The sequence below is a fragment of the Salvelinus sp. IW2-2015 genome, unplaced genomic scaffold (genome assembly GCF_002910315.2).
Source record: "Salvelinus sp. IW2-2015 unplaced genomic scaffold, ASM291031v2 Un_scaffold963, whole genome shotgun sequence".
In the NCBI taxonomy this organism is placed as follows: Eukaryota; Metazoa; Chordata; class Actinopteri; order Salmoniformes; family Salmonidae; genus Salvelinus; species Salvelinus sp. IW2-2015.
This window is the reverse complement of record NW_019942666.1, coordinates 246,486-260,187: the sequence shown is the minus strand read 5'-3', so window position 1 is coordinate 260,187 and position 13,702 is coordinate 246,486. Positions and strand designations below refer to the sequence as shown.

The 13,702-nt window shown below is 44.2% G+C and overlaps 1 pseudogene; it reads right to left on the bottom strand.

The window, feature by feature from the left end:
* The window catches only part of LOC112069297 (potassium voltage-gated channel subfamily KQT member 5-like), a 157,922-nt pseudogene that overhangs the window by 17,912 nt on the left and 126,308 nt on the right, over window positions 1-13,702 (bottom strand).

Here is a 13,702-nt window from a genome sequence, read left to right as displayed (position 1 = left end):
AATTCCTTATATTAAGCAGACGGCACCATTGTCTTGTTTTTTAAATGTATGAATAGCCAGGGGCACACTCCAACACTCAGAKATTATTTACAAAAGATGCATTTGTGCTTAGTGAGTCTGCCATCCCAGAGGCAGTAGGGATGACCACGTGTTCTCTTGATAAGTGTGTGAATTTAACCATTTTCCTGTCCTGCTAAGCATTCAAAATATAACGAGTACTTTTGAGTAAAAAGTACTATATTTTCTTTAGGAAAGTAATGAAGTAAAAGTAAAAGTTGCCAAAAATATAAATAGTAACGTAAAGTACAGAAATGACTTAATTAGTACTTTAAAGTATTTTTACTTAAGTACTTTACACCACTGGTTGCAGGTCATATAACTACTCATTACATGCATATTTGCTTTGTGGACTTCCCCGGACCGACGTTGCTCTCCGGTTCTGTGATGAAACAAATGTATGTGTAGTTGAATTTATTTCACCACTGTGTGACTGTTGTCAATTGTTATCTCTGCCTTATTGTATATCACGGCAACGTATGAACGAATGGGTTATAGAACAAACAACGCAATAATCCCAACATTGGTTTTAACATGTTTTTACTGGCTTGGTTTCCACAGGGATTTCACCCACGCTCTGCTACTGGAGAGGGAGAGAGAGAGAGACAGCGAGAGAGATGAGAGAGAGAAAAAAATGAAAAACTCTTGTTTTCACAAAAGAGAGTCCATATAGTATAGCAGAAGAGCGCGAGCCTGAGAGCTGCCTYGCCTCAGMAGGTATATTGCTAATGGGAAATATTTATCACAAAGACCTGCTGTTTATGAGTGGCCAGGCATGAGTTACGACATAAAGCACACCAAAGCGGGCCAGGGGTTAGAAGTGGTAGAGTGCAGATCAAACAAATTTTCCCCTGACCAATAAAAGGTTTTCTATGACCCCAGGTTAATACTATTTGTAATGTTACAAGGCAAGCCACCACGGGCCTTTGGGAGATTTGGTGTGTGTGTGTCAGCCAGCATCAATCTCTGCTCTCATTAATTCAGAAAGTACTGTAGCTGGTTCTTGGCAAAGCCATTTAATCCATCTGGCATACCGTATATGCAACAGTCCATTTACCATATACAACATGATTATTGTATGGTTGTGTCAGGTACGCGTCATATACAGTATAGTCATTAGTCCTCACTTTATCCAAAACGTCTCTTACACCAGATTCAGCTGGATAAATCACCCATCCCATTTCTATCCATCCTCAACATGATGTGCTGGTAATAGTGTTATTATAGTCCACTATTGGTGTAGACCTACTTCCTTCTAGAATTCAGCTGGTGTTCCGTTTGACCTAGCTACCTGGTCCCTGTGGCTGTTACCCTGCCTTCCTCAGCCAGCTGGCTAGGCTGGATAGTGCAGCACTGCAGCCTCTGCTAGCACCTTAAGGCTGCTAATCTACAGCATACCCGTTCCCTTCCCTTCCCACCCACCATCCAGAGTACGGTTCAGAGCTCCAGCCATAACCAAGCCAGGCCGGCCAGCCCCACTAGCCCAGACCAGCGCACCGCAAACAGGCATTAACATTCCTCCCGCTGGGCCTAGCTGGCTCTACGGCTGGCTCTATGGTCTGTGCCAGCTCTGGTCTGGTCTGCCCATAAGACCAACGGTCTAGGAGTAATCCTTCATAGGCGCCCAGCCAGAGAACTTAGGGAAAGGGAGTGAAAGCTAGCATGCAATTAATAGTGTGGTTGTAAGTTGATGTAGCTCACCAGTGATCTAAGGTTAAGCTAAGTATATCTAAAGATATCATGAGATATCATTCTGAGGATGATAACATGRGTAGAAAGCATCAGGGCAAGATTACCATTTTGGTATAAAGGCAACGGAAATGACATGGTACCAATCAACCCATCTCTTACACTAAACGCCCAAATCCAACAATTGACCAATCACAACAATGCATTAGTTCCTCTCACCATCGGCAGTGGAGCGTGATTGGATCTTGAGGCGGAGGGAGGGTCTGAAGCGGGTGCGGTCGTTGAAGCTCCAGCTCTTCTGGACCTTGGCAGGGCTGGTGCCCTCCGTACCCCCAGCCTCAGTCCCCGGGGACCGCCGGTCGCTCACCGACGTCTGCCGGCTCTTAATACTCTGCCCCCTGGGGCTCGCCATTCGGACCCGGTCTTTGAAACTCAGCTTCTGGCTGTCATGGGGATGGATCGATGGAGGGAGAAAGGGGGACGATGGTATGGAGGGATGGAGAGAGAGAGAAAGGAATGGTGTTAGTGGAACAAAGATATACACACATACTATATCAAGATCAAGCACAGGTTCGGGTTCGGGAACAATTCAAACAAAATGCATTGATTGGAGACTTTTTACAGGAGTCTTTCACCATTTCATGAGTTTGTTCATTCGTTTACCCAATTATTGGTTGGTTCACTGGAGAGCAAGGCATTTAAATTAGGTCAGCTTGATGGGCCTATTCATAGACCAGCATGCACTGCAGCCTATTATCCAAAATACAAGCGCACAGCAGGCAAAATGCTTCAGCGGGTACCCGACTGTTAGTATGTAATTATGATTCTTTAGCACTCAGCTCACTCCTAAACATGTGACCTCAGCTGGCCAATCACTGTCTCTCTGACTGGCAGAGTCCCCATTGGAGGAGCATAGAAAAGGTACCATAGGAGTTTGTGCAGGGGAGGGTCTTGTATCATAGATAACCAAGACCACCAAGGGAATAAGGTGAAGTGATGATTTCATTAAACCTTGTGATGAACTATTCATGGGGTCTAATATCCAAGGACGGACTGCTGAAATGGTGAGACGCACGGTGGAGTGCTGAGGTCAGAGGATGGACAATGCTGTGTACAGGGTTTCCAAGTGACAACACGCAGGGGCAGTGGAGGGGCCGTGCAGAGGACAGGCAGCGGGCAAGGGGTAGGAAGCTATACCCAATCTAACTGTGACTGTTTCGGTGGTCATTGTAAATGTTAACTGTTGAGATGAAGTCATTGTGTCTTTCACGTTTAGGTGATGTGAGTGTGAATGGTGTGAATGACAGGAAGTGAGGTAAGAGGCAAGAGTAGTTGATAAAACTTCCAGAATGATTGAAGTTGGTGAAATATCACAATGAACCAGTTAGACAGCATATCTGTTCAGTGGATCTGTTTTGAAGACCTTCCCAAATAGCTGTTGTACATTCAGAAATAAGAGCAACACGAGTTAGTGTACAGTAAGAGAAGTGGTTAAAATCATAAGACAACAGGCAGCAGTTTCAGGCACTGTCCAAAAGCAGCTCAGCTCAGCGGGCCATTTTGAAAACCACCAACTTTCTCTCGGATATCGAATCCATGCATCAATAATAAATTCGTAGTCATTCCCAAAATAGTAATGAGTCCAAGCGGGCAGGGGGGATGTACCTAGTATGTTTCCGTAGGGTACACCTCCTCAGTAGCTTCTGCTTACTACTGAGAACCTTACTACAAACCAGAGGAAAGAGATACGGTAAGCAAATATATGTTTATAATGTACAGTACCAGTCAAAAGTTTGGACACCTACTCATTCAAGGGTTTTTCTTTATTTTTACTATTTACAAAACTATGAAAAAATACACATGGAATCATGTAGTAACCAAAAAAGTGTATAATATATTTGACATTTGAGATTCTTCAAAGTAGCCACTCTTTGCCTTGATGACAGCTTTGCACACTCTTGGCATTCTCTCAACCAGCTTCATGAGGTAGTCACTTGGAATGTATTCCAATTAACAGGTGTGCCTTGTTAAAAGTTAATTTGTGGAATTTCTTTCCCTCTTAATGCATTTGAGCCAATCAGTTGTGTTGTGACAAGGTAGGGTTGGTATACAGAAGATAGCCCTATTTGGTAAAAGACCAAGTCCATATTATGGCAAGAACAGCTCAAATAAGGAAAGAGAAATGACAGTCCATCATTACTTTAAGACATGAAGGTCAGTCAATACGGAACATTTTATGAACTTTGAAAGTTTCTTCAAGTGCAGTCACAAAACCATCAAGCGGTGTGATGAAACTAGCTCTCATGAGGACCGCCAAAGGAAAGGAAGACCCAGAGTTTCCTCTGCTGCAGAGGATAAGTTCATTAGAGCCTCAGAAATTGCAGCCTAAATAAATGATTCACAAAGTTCAAGTAACAGACACATCTCAACATCAACTGTTCAGATGAGACTGTGTGAATCAGGCCTTCATGTTCGAATCGCCTCAACTAAAGGACACTAATAAGAAGAAGACTTGCTTGGGCCAAGAAACACGAGCAATGGACATTACACCAGTGGAAATCTGTCCTTTGCTCTGATGAGTCCAAATTTGAGATTTTTGGTTCCAACCGCCATGTCTTTGTGAGACGCAGAGTAGGTGAACGGATGATCTCCACATGTGTGGTTCCCACCGTGAAGCATGGAGGAGGAGGTGTGATGGTGTGGGGGTGCTTTGCTGGTGACACTGTCAGTGATTTATTTAGAATTCAAGGCACACTTAAACAGCATGGCTACCACAGCATTCTGCAGTGATACGCCATCCCATCTGGTGTGCGCTTAGTTGGACTATATGTTTTCAACAGGACAATGACCCAAGCCAAGGCTGTGTAAAGGCTATTTGACCAAGAAGGAGAGTGATGGAGTGCTGCATCAGATGACCTGGCCTCCACAATCACCCGACCTCAAACCAATTGAGATGGTTTGGGATAAGTTGGACCACAGAGTGAAGGACAAGTGTTCAGCATATGTGGGAACTCCTTCAAGACTGTTGGAAAAGCATTCCAGGTGAAGCTGGTTGAGAGAATGCCAAGAGTGTGCAAAGCTGTCATCAAGGCAAAGGGAAGAATCTCAAATCTCAAATATATTTAGATTTGTTTAACACTTTTTTGTTTACTACATGATTCCATATGTGTTATTTCATAGTGTTGATGTCTTCACTATTATTCTACAATGTAGAAGATAGTAAAAATAAAGAAAAACCCTTGAATGAGTAGGTGTGTCCGAACTTTGACTGGTACTGTATGTGAACGTCTTTGTATAGTTTATGAATGTAGCTTCTATGAATGTCTATGTGTACTTATGTAAAGATGTTATATGCCTTTATGTCTAATCTAATCTATACAATCACCACCTCAAACTAAGTGTATTAATGTCTATGTACAGTATAGTTTATGGATGTAAATATAACTTATGACAGATGACATAGTCCTTTATGTCATGTATATGAAGGCTTTATAAGCGCAACATGATCACTAGGCTTCAATCACACTAAACTAAAGCGTGACCAGAGATACTGTAGAACCACTATACTTTGTCAACCACTTGCTGACATTTAGAAAGAGCGCTGTTTGCAAAGGTAATTGAGCTCAGTGTGGAGAGAGAAAATGAAGAGCCAGGTTTGACAGCGTTTTTAAAAAGCCTATCATTTGATAATTCAGTCCCACTCCCGTCCATGTCTCTCATTTAACCATAATTTCAGCTGAGAGAGAGAGAGAGAGAAGAGAGAGAGAGAGAGAGAGACGAGAGAGAGAGAGAGAGAGAGCGGGAGATGAGTCATATGTGTGGGGACGGTAAACTTTTAGAACTGGCAACCTGTCGGGCACCAGTAGGCTTTCAGGGCCATCGGCACCTGGTTCAATGACACTCAAAAATGGATTGTTATTATTTATTTTTCTCCTGCAGGTTTGAGGTGGAGCCCTTGACCATGAGAGGGGTTGTGAATTGAATTCAATAGGTGGAGGATGCTGGAGCTTTGTTCTCTCTCATTCGCTCGCTCTCTCCTCCTCGTTCTCTACTTTTTCTAGCGACATGCTTTTCAAGTGTTTGCGATGGCGTGGGAGTGGATTCTGTCCTCACCTCTCAACACTAGGCAACATGATGTTTCATTTTTTCCGATATTCTGTTGAACTTTACACGTAGTTTGGAATCTCAGCTTAAAACTAAGTACAGTCTCTACACAGACAAATGTTTTAGTGCCCTCAGTTTTTTATTCTGTTTTTGACTTTAAAGACCACGCATTTGCTTTCCCTACTGTTGTGTAACAACAGCTAAGACAACAAATTACATCACTCCTAGTCCCCAGAGAGAGAGAGACAGAGAAGAGACAGAGAGAGGATAGAGGGGGAGAGAGAAAGACAGAGCGAGATAAAGACAGAGAGAGAGAGAGAAAGACAGAGAGAAAAGACAGAGAGAAAGACAGAGTGAGATAGAGAGAAAAAGACAGCAGAGATAGAGGAAGAAGAAGAGAGAAATAGAGAGAGAAACAGAAGAAATAGAGAGAGAAAGACAGAGCTAGAGAAGAAAGAGAGAGACAGAGAGAAAGACAGTGTTTTCTCTCCCTCTCTATCTTTCCTCTGTAATTTAGTGCCCGTCACTCAAATTTGTTATACTGAAATACACACACAACACACGACTGCAATAACACAATTAGTTCGAATTTTAGAGAGAGCGAGAGAGAGAACGCACCGGCAAACCTTTCCTTCCTGAAGAACACCTCAGGTACGGAGAGATGCAGTGAGAGAAAGGGATGAGGGAGAGGAAGAAAGGACAAGAGCTGAGAGAGAATAGGGGAGTGGGAGGAATAAAGAGACGGAGCGCGAGAGTGAAGAAGGAATAATAAAKYGAGAGAAAGAAAGATAAACACTGAAGAAAGAGGGGGGAGAGGCCCAGAGGAGAGGCCCAGGGGAGAGGCCCAGGGGAGAGGCCCAGAGGAGAGGCCCAGAGGAGAGGGAAATAATGACTAAGTAATGAACTGGTGGCTGTTTCTATAAATGGAACCATTAAGTTAAGAGCTAGGGCCAACACCTCTTAACTAGCTATCTTTCTCTACAATAGGTCACCGACTGCATATTGGCACTTTCAGCAGCAATACACKGTAAATCCCAAATGACACCCTCCTCCCTTGATAGTGCACTACTTTTGACCAATGTCCTATGGATAGAGAGACATTTGGGACACACCCACACCGTTCTGAATAGAGGCTGAAAGCATTGGCATTTCCATTTGGGTCATTTGGCAGAGCAGACYATCTTATCCAGAGCGCCTTGCCATCAGTGTACTCTACACAGGCAGGAGGGAAGACATGACCCCCAACACACAGGGTTACGACGCACACCGGCGGTAGTGCTGCGTCTGGATCTGTGCGTCATGTAGATGCACAGAGCAAGTAGGAGGTACGCACCTTGTGGACGATTCACCCTGGTCCTTCCTTCAGGTTGAGAAGTGAGAGAGGGGAGAGAGTGAGGAAAATATTTAGCAAAGGCTTCATCGCAAACATTATCTACTGCGCCAGCGAGTAGCGAGATGACCTCCAGGGGTCGTCACCAAAAGAGATGCTGAAGTATTTGAGGCAGCGTTGTGTTGAGCACATGAGCAAATCACAAGACACCAGACTAAACGAAAAAGACTCAAGAACACACAACACACACACATACACTACATCATTTCAATGCAGTATACTTCCAGGCAATATCGCTAGCAGTGTGTAGACAGGTGTGTGTGTGTGTGTGTGTGTGTTGTGTGTGTGTGTGTTGTGTGTGTGTGTGTGTGTGTGTGTGTGTGTGTGTGTTGTGTGTGTGTGTGTGTGTGTGTGTGTGTGTGTGTGTGTGTGTGTGTGTGTGTGTGTGTGTGTGTGTGTGTGTGTGTGTGTGTGTGTGTGTGTGTTGTCTATCTGTCAGTAAAGCATGTAGCAGATGGATTCTCCAATATTTCCAGGTTCCACAACATTCCATCTGCATATTTACCAGTCTTGAAATGCTATTGGCAGATAATACCAATACAGGCACTCCAGATCTCCCAATCACACAAGGCTATTCCAGCACAATGGCAATCCAATGAGACGAGAGACGGAGAAGTGGCCACACATTCAATAAAGCCTGATTGGATCATTTAGATTCTGATTACCGCCAGAAATGGATGGGCCGTGGAGGACGACCGCTAAATTCACTGCCTCAGTTGAACGTGGAGTGCAGACAATCTCAAGTCTTCAGTGAATCTTAGCTGACTGTGTTAGGCTAAGTTCCAAATGGCACCCTATTCCCCATGTAGTGCACTACTTTTGACTAGGGCCTGATCAAAAGTAGTGCACTACATAGGGAATGGGGTGTCATTGAGAACGCTAGCTTAAACTGTTAGACTGATGGTTTGAGCATATATTGGGAGATATGAATGCCTGTTGTGTTAGCAGGATAGAGGTGTACTGGGGTTTTGTCTACATGATTGGTTTTTAGTCATAGTTCTTGAGTTCACTACAGTTTGGATGAAAAGGAACCTGGACAATATTGGTCTTTTGATGGCTGTGAACTATTTACTTATAATAACTGAAGACAAATGATAAAAATATAAGTGTATTAATTCACAGAAAAGAAGGAAGTACATGAGTAAAATAGAACTTGAGGTAGAGAGGTAGAAGAGATAAGTAGAAAAATAAGTAGCCTGGTCCCAGATCAGTTTGTGCTGTCTAGCCAACACCTACGGCCATTGTCACACCAAACGTGCCAAACAGATCTGGGACCAGGCTAGAAAAGAAGAGGAAAGTTAACAGAAATACTTAATTGTAAAAAGAGAAGGGAAAAGACAGCTTAACAGGGGCACAGACACCAAACTCTGACACCAGCTGCCAATGTTGTACCTACTTTGTAGGGCTGCAGGTATGCAACGCCTTCAAATGAGGCTTCCAGGTAGCTATGGAAACCGAGTTCTCATCAGCCGCATAACTACGCCAAACACACTGCATGCAGAATACACACAAAAACAGGTGGGGGAAAAGAAAAAGAGACAAAAGAGAGAAAAGGAGAAACAAAAAAAAGAAAAAGAAAAGGACAAAAAGAGGAATAAAAAATATGGGGAAAAAACTCTGATTAGTGATAAACAACACAACAAAGCACATCACGGGTCAAAGGTCACGCGTGAGTGACACGTTCTGTGCCTGGGCGAGTTCGGAGGCCAGCACGATGGCGGGTACAGTACATGCCTGTGGGGCTGGGAGGGCAGGAGGCTCACGTGGTAACGCCACGTGGCGCCTAGATACGGCCTGTAGAGGAGTCGGTGGAGTAGTAGCGCCACGCAGCCTGGTGCGGTGGGAGGAGACGAGGAGAGGTGAGGGGAGAGGAAAGGAGTAGAGGAGGAAGAAGAAGATAGCGGAGGAGGAGGGTAAGGAGGAGAAGAGGAGAAGAGAAGAGCAAGGTAAGAGGAGAAAGCAGAGAAGGTAGAGGAGGAGAGCAGGAAGAGGAAGCGAGGATAGAGGGATACACAAAGAAACCACAAGGTGAGGTCACAAACAGGAAGGAAAAGAGGAAGACGAGGGTGCAGGGAGGAGGAGGATAGCTAACAGCTTAAGCTTGCCTGCCACTCTTGTGGTAGAGTGTTAGGAATTGGGGAGAATGGACAGAACCTGGCTTGGAAGCAATGGAGAACCAGGGTTAGAGGAGGTCCACCTACATGCTGGTTCCTGGGCATGTTTGGAGGGTTTGTGAGGGGGAAAAATAGAGACTGGATAACACAAATTACTTTCCTTTCAACCGTCACCATACTTCACAACATAAAGGTAAACCTATTGATTCAATCAAGAGAGACAATGAGTATTTATCTCTGGCACAACATCTCTAATGATGTATTCATAGCCCAAGGGCAATTTGAATTGACAATACCATTAAAGTGACTATAGTACAATACGCAGTATTGAAGTAATGAGGCTGACTGTCCCAAATGGCACCCTACTTTCCTTCATAGCTAAACTTTTTTTGACAGGGATAGGCTTGGGTGAAAAGTAGTGCACTATATAGGGAAAGGGTCCCATTTTGGACGTACACTGTGATAGATACAACCGTTTGTCTTTACCTGGATGAGACAAGCGGTGGGTTTCCTCCTCTTCTCAAAGTGCTTCTGTCTGTGCTGCTCCTGGACCTTCAGGGGAAGCCTGAGCCCGGATACCCTGGGAAGTCACAGGACGACATGGGAATCAGGTGAGAAGATGGAAAACTGCTCTTTTCGGATTTTGGGTCAATGCCTCATTTGTGACTGTGAACAACATGTGACACATGAAGTCAGATAGGGGAGGTAGCTCTAGTAGAGTAACTGAAAGGATACAATCATGTAAGTAGTGTGCTGTGTGGTGTGTGTGTGTGTGTGTGTGTGTGGTGTGTGTGTGTGTGTGTGTTGTGTGTGTGTGTGTGTGTGTGTGTGTGTGTGTGTGTGTGTGTGTGTGGTGTGTGTGTGTTGTGTGTGTTGTGTGTGTGTGTGTGTGTGTGTGTGTGTGTGTGCATGTATCTGCCAATTTGTGTGTGTGTGTGCATGTGCATGTGCATGTATCTGCCAATTTGTGTGTGTGTGTGTGTGTGCGTGCGTATGTACGTCAGTGTGTGTGCGCGTATGCGTGTGTGTATATACTCACCGCTGGCAGGGCAAAGAAAGAGATCCCCAGTAGTGCAAACCCAGCTGAGAGCATGCGCCCGGTCCAGGTCTTCGGGGTCTTGTCGCCGTAACCAATGGTTGTCAAGGTGATCTGAGAACACACAAAAACACAATTATATCTTGAGAAAGACACCCCTATTATCCATGATAGGTCCTCAATTATACTATACGGAGCGAAGCCACCAAAAGAAATATCATAGACGTACATTTGTGAGGGCATTGAAATCCTAACAAAATGGCTGCAATTTACACTGTTTACTAGGGTCTATTCACAAGTATACGTTTTGTATGTGTGATGATAATGTATCTCTGCTTTTTGACATTTATATCACTTCATTGGCTTATTATATAGCTTTAGTTTCATCTGCCTTCTCTCTCTCTCATCTCGCTCTCGCTCTCTCACCTCTCTCTCTCTCCTACTGCTATCTAATTGACTGAAAAGCACAGAAGATAATTCCCTATTGATTTAGTGACTCTCTTCTATCTGGGTTTTCTACCCATTCTGCCGTGCTGGGCTGCCGTGCATGACAAAGAAGGCCGTGGCCATTTTGTGTCATTATGACTTTTGGAGGCAGTATGGAAATGGTGGCTAATGGTGCTGGGGCTAATGTATATTACGAATAAGAAGGTTTTTAATCAAAGCTTATGTGCAACAAAACAGGAGGGACATAAAAAGAAAAGTGCCTGGCAAAGAATGAAAGGACTCTGCTTCTTCTCCTTTGGGTGGATGAAATAACGTGAAAATAATAATACTGAAAATGTGTCGTATTAGTGAAAATMATGAATTTTCAGAGGTAAATACTATTTGAATAAGAGCTTTAAAAAAAAAAAAKAATGTTAATAGTGTTTGGAAAACAGTCAGAGGAAAAAGGAACCCTTAACTGGCAAACATGGACTGTTCCAACATCATRCACCGTCCACTGTGGACTCTCCCATTACGAGGGCAGACAGGGGAGTATCTGTAACTTTACTCACCGTTCCCCACCATAAGGCATCAGCATAGGTGGCAAACTCGCTGTTGAACTTGTTCTCCACAAGGTAGACCAGAAAGGAGGAGAAGATGAGGACCAGGAAGCCAATGTACCAGGCCGTCACCAGCTCCTACAGGGAGAGAATTCGATTTTTTTTACGATTCCCATTAGCTGACGCCATGACGAAAGAGAGGAAAGAGGAGAGAGGAGGGAGAAGAAAAGAGAGAGGAGAGAAGAGAGGAGAGAGGAGAGAGAAGAGTGGAGAGAGGAGAGAAGAAGAGGAGAGGAAGAGAGGAGAGAAGAGAGGAGGGAGGAGGGAGAAGCAAGGAGAGAGGAGAGAAAGAGAGGAGAGATGAAGAGATGAAAGAGGAGAGGGAGAGAAGAAGAAGGAGAGGAGAAAGAAGAGCAGAGAGAACGAGCAGGAGGAAGGAGAAAGCGAGAGGAGGAGGAGAGAAGAAAGTGTGTGTGACTGTGTTTGTCAGTTGACTGTGTGTGTGTCTGTCACGTGTGTGTGGTCTGTGTCTGTGTATCGTTGACTGTGTTATCTGTGACTGCGTATCTGTACTGTGGATCTGTGACTGTGGTCATATTCGTCAGGCAGCCCCACCTTGCTGTGTGCGTACACCACTGATTTCCCAGCAAAGTTTCCAGTGCCCGCCGCGCCGGTTCCATCGCGCACCAATACGCAGGATCTGCAGGCAAGCGGAGAACTTACGCCAGCGGAAAGTGGGAAGATGTTTACCGCTGGCTTCCCGCCGACATAACACGCTACGGAGGCTAAATCCCTACGATGATATCTGGGAGGGGGAGGGGGGATAAATGTGAATTTGAGAGAAAGTGAAGAGGAATAGGGAGAGACAGAGAGAGGGTGAGCGAAGAGAGGAGAGAGGAGAGAGAGGGCGAGAGAGGGCGAGAGAGGAGCGAGAAGAGAGAGAGAGGAGAGAGAGAGAGAGAGAGAGAGAGAGAGAGAGAATGAGAGAGAGAGAAGAGAGAGCGAGAGAGAGAGAGAAAGAAGAAAGAAAAGAAAGAGAAAGAAAGAAAGAAAGAAAGAAAGAAAAGAAAAGAAAGGAAAGAAAGAAAGAGAGAAAGAAAGAAAAGAAGAAGAAAGAAAGAAAGAAAGAAAGAAAGAAAGAAAGAAAGAAAGAAAGAAAGAAGGGGGAGGAGGATCGGAGAAAAAGAGACTGGACACTAGACTGGACACTAACATAATAATACTGGTGTAGACTGGACACTAACATAATAAATACTGGTGTAGACTGGACACTAACATAACAGTACTGATGTGGATTGGACACTAAACATAACAATACTGGTGTGGACTGGACACTAACATACAGTACTGGTGTGGACTGGACATAACACTAACAGTACTGGTGTGGATCTGGACACTAACATAACAGTACTGGTGTGGACTGGACACTAACAATAACAGTACTGTGTGGACTGGACACTAACATAACAGTTTTGGTGTGGACTGGACACTAACATAACAGTTTTGGTGTGGACTGGACACTAACATAACAGTACTGGTGTAGCTGGACACTAACATAACAATACTGGTGTAGACTGGACACTAACATAACAATACTGGTGTAGACTGGACACTAACATAACAGTACTGGTGTAGACTGGACACTAACATAACAATACTGGTGTGGACTGGACACTAACATAACAGTCTGGTGTGGACTGGACACTAACATAACAGTTTTGGTGTGGACTGAACACTAAATAACAATACTGGTGTAGACTGGACACTAAACATAACAGTGCTGGTGTAGACTGGACACTAACATAACAATACTGGTGTGACTGGACACTACAATAACAGTCTGGTGTGGACTGGACACTAACATAACAGTTTTGGTGTGGACTGAACACTAAAACAAAGTACTGGTGTAGACTGAACACTAATTTAATAATACTGGTGTAGACTGGACACTAACATAACAGTACTGGTGTGGACTGGACACTAACATAACAGTACTGGTGAGACTGGACACTAACATAACAATTACTGGTGTGGACTGGACACTAACATAACAGTACTGGTGTGGACTGGACACTACATCAATAATACTGGTGTAGACTGGACACTAACATAACAGTACTGGTGTGGACTGGACACTAACATAACAGTACTGGTGTGGACTGGACACTAACATAACAGTACTGGTGTGGACTGGACACTAAACATAACAATACTGGTGTGGACTGGGACAACTAACATAACAGTACTGGTGTGGACTGGACACTAACATAACAGTACTGGTGTAGACTGGACACTAACATAACAGTACTGGTGTAGACTGACACTA